The sequence below is a fragment of the Callospermophilus lateralis genome, chromosome 1, assembly GCF_048772815.1.
Source record: "Callospermophilus lateralis isolate mCalLat2 chromosome 1, mCalLat2.hap1, whole genome shotgun sequence".
Classification (NCBI taxonomy): domain Eukaryota; kingdom Metazoa; phylum Chordata; class Mammalia; order Rodentia; family Sciuridae; genus Callospermophilus; species Callospermophilus lateralis.
In genome coordinates this window covers 100,781,614-100,785,709 of record NC_135305.1, presented here as the reverse complement: position 1 = coordinate 100,785,709, position 4,096 = coordinate 100,781,614, and positions in this window count along the sequence as shown.

Genomic DNA, 4,096 nt, shown 5'->3' with positions numbered 1-4,096 from the left:
GAGAAAGAGAAGTTACAGAAAAATGAGATTGATCAAAATATGTTACGTGCATGCTCAAATAAGTATTAATGAATCTCATCAGTATTAACAATTATGATCTAACAAGAAAGAGAAAGAAATGTGCCCAAGGGTTGTTTTTAGTTTGTTTGTTTTTAAATTCTTTTAGATGTTGATGGACCTTTATTTTATTCATTTATTTATATGCAGTGCTGAGAATTGAACCCAGTGCCTCACACATGCTAGGCAAGCGCTCTACCACTAGCCACAATCCCAGTCCCTAGTTGGTTTTTTTTTTAATCATAAGCAAATTATTCACCTCAGAGTGTTATCTCTATTAATGAAAATTGTTTGCTGTTGAAAACCATTTTTCATACTTTCTTAAGGAGCGTGTTCATGTCTACAAAAGCTTCTGCTGAACTCTTCACGGTGACTCTTCTTGTGCATTTTCTTTTTCTCTTGCTTCTTCTTTAGCTATGCCTTCCTGTTCCAGTTCCAGTAATTCCTCATTAGTCACATTCTCAGGAACCATCTCCAGGAGCTCCTCAATGTCTTCTTCATCCACACACATAGTAAAAGTGTGAGAAATGCAAATCAAAACTACACCAAGATTTCATATAACTTCAGTTAGAATAGCAATCATTAAGACAAAAAAAATTAGGCATGGTGGCACTTGCTCATAATCCCAGCAACTTGGGAGGCTGAGGCAGAAGGATCATAAGTTCAAGGCCAGCTTCAGCAGCAACTGAGCAAGGCCCTAAGCAATTCAGCAGGACCTACTCTTAAAATAAAAATAAAAAGGTCTGGGGATGTGGCTCTCTCCACCACATTTTTGCCATCTCCACCAAAGCCTTGTTAATTTTTACAAACTCTTCCTTAGCAAATTGCTGAAATCATGAAAGAACCTCTGAGTGTCTTGTTCCAGATGCTATTTATTCACTCCTTATCGAAGCCCAAGAAAGCAGCAGTAATAACTGCTCTAATTCTTTCAAAATTGTTTCAGTAGCTTGATGGTCTTCCTTGGTTGCAATCATAGCCTGGGCCTCAGGTCATAGGCCTTAAACACTGCTATATCTCCTTGACCCATTGGGTGGATCAAAAAGGTGGTGCTTAGAGGAATAAACAACACTTTGATTTTGGAATGAAAATCACCAATAAGAGGAAAATGTGCAGAAGCATTATCAATAATAAGTGGAATCTTGAAAATTATGTTATTCTCCAAACACTACTTCCCTACTTCACTGGCAGAGCAATTCCAGAGGGCATCTTGGAGGAAGAGCTGGGTTATCCATCGTTCCTATAATATGCTGGCTGTTGTGTGCTTAGTGATGTGTTTAAAGGCCCCTGGGGCTCTCACTGTGCCAGATCAGAAGGGTTTCAATTTGTAGCCTGTAACATCACTCTCAAGCAAGATTGTTATCTTGTCCTTAAAAGCCTTGAGACCTGTCATTGACCTCCTTATGGATGAAAGTCCTTTGAGGCATCTGCTTCCAGAGGTTGCATCCACACTGAATATCTTCTCTGGCAAGTATTTTTACCCCATAATCAGTTTATGTGGAGTTTCCAAAAATTCTTCAGCTGCCTCCACTTCAGCACTTGTAGGCGCACCACTCACTTTCACTACATTATGTAATGGATCATGATCCTTGAATCATTTAAACCACTAAGAGCTGGCAGTAAATCCAACATCACAACCAAGTGAATCTTGTTTTTTATATCACAAACAAACTTTTTGCTTTGGCTGTGATCATCCTGGTGCTGAGAGGGTAACACTTCAGGGCATTGTCCTCAATCCAGGTCACCAGAAGGTTCTCCTTATCTGATGTAAGCCCTTCTCAAATTTTTGTTAGTCTTGTTGCTATCAATAAAACAGGTCCTCTGACAGCTTCTGACACTTTGTTCTTGTTCTTCAAGATGGTTGCTATGGTAGAATGGGACGTTCCTGACTGGTGAACAATAATCTTCACTGATTTTTACCTTCATGGTCTTTTACCACTTTTAACTTCATTTCCAAATCTACCCCTTGACATGACTTCTTACTGGCAATATTAGCGGTGGATTTTGTACACTTAGGAGCCAAGATGAGGAAAACTACATGATATTAATTCAAGTACAAGAGAAAATAATGAAATCAAGAGATAAACTAAATATGATATATATAAGACTACTATTGGCCACCTGATTTGTGCTTCATTGTTGACCAAACATCATTATGTATGGCATGATTGTGATTATTTAATTCTATACATGATAATATCACATAGAACAATATATACACATGCGCAAATGGGTGTATGTGAAATTAGTGAAATACGATTATGTTGGTGTTATCTTGCTTTTTGCTGAAAAAAAAAAAAAACCTGACACAAACAACTTGGAGAAAGAAAAGTTCATTGTGGGCTCACAGTTTCAGAGTTTCAGTTCATGGTTGGCTTACTCCATTGCTCTGGGCCTGAGGTGAGGGAGAACATTATGGCAGAAGGGCATGGAGGAGGAAAGCCAGGCAGCTCATTGTAGCTGGAAAGCAGAGAGAGGAGCCAGGAACATCTTGTAATCCAGGCCACACCCTCAGTGACCTACTTACTCCAACCATACCCCACCTGCCTCGAGTTACCACCTAGTAGTCCTTTTGAATTATTAATCCATCAAATGGATTAATCCATTGATGAGGTTAAAACACTCATAATCTAATCATATCATCATGAACATTCCTGCAAAGCCTAACATGTGAGTTTGGGGGGACCATTTCTAGATCCAAATCACAATGGTTGGTATCAGTTTCCCAATCATGATATTATACCGTGTTTATGTAAGATATTACCAATTGAGTAAACTGGGTGGAAGGTGTGTGGGATTCTTAAAACTGCATAGGTATTCTCAATAAAAAATTCAAATCGAAGAATTCATTTATCCAAGAAGGATAAATGAATTTTTCTATTCTATTTCTTATAGATTCACTTCTGCCCCTCCATTAAAAAAAAAATCCAAGTCTTCTTGTAGAAAATTCATATTCCAGGTACAAAGCACAGGATTGAAAATGAAAAACAAGTATAACATGGAGCATGACTGTAAGGTGGGTTCTTTGTCTCACAAATTCAAAGAATGAGATCAATGGACCAGAGTAGCAAGATTTATTTATTGAAAGCAAGAAAAGGTTCCTGCAGTACAGGAGGGGTCCCAATGTAGGGTACCACTTGCTGTTCTTTGCCTAGGGGTTTTAAAATGCCTATCTGATGGCCCAGTGCAGGTGATTGGTGGAGCTTATGCAAATGAGAGATACTATCATGAAGCAATCAAGCTCTTCAAGCTCTGGGTTTAATAGGCCAATCAAAAGTGCACAAATTCAATTCTTTATTTACATAATTAAGAGGCTATCCTAATCTTGGGATTTGGCATATCTGTTGGTAAGAGAAAGTGGATGGGACAAGGGTAGATGTTGTGGTTGTCCATTGCTAAGGTAACTAAGGAAGCGCTACTGCAATTGAAGCTGTCAGGAACAACAGGTGTTCTAGCTAAGGAGAAAGTGTTGTGGTTGAAACCACCAGGGGCAGCAGCTGGATATTCTCCAGTTCTGATATCCAACTTGATGTTCTCCAGTCCAATGTCTCTTTCTAGGATAGCATGTTCTCCTTCTCTCTTTTCTTTCTTTGAGGCTCTTATTCTATCTGCCTATGATTGGGCTACTTTCCTGCCTCATTCACTCAAAAGCAGTGTTACAGACTACTGTGGGCATTGCAAAAACATCCAGGAGAAACCTGGCAGAAACTCCAATAGTTGGGACCATTTTTACACCAATGAGGATGAAAGATAAACCTGAAATAAAGTAAAATATAGTGCATATATTCAGATCCATGTAACCTTACCAATTTTTCAAAAGCAAAATCCCCATTTGTCATCTTTAGATGAGCGTAGGTAACCAACACATAATTTCAAAAAACAGAATATTAAAGGGAAAAATCAACAATTTATCTTGGTTTTTCTAAAGAATCTTGACTTAGGGCAATCAAATTTATAAAGATAAAATCACATTTAGAATATTTTACTCAGATAAAAATAAGGAACAATGGAAGGAAAATGTCATCACTTTGCAACCCCTATT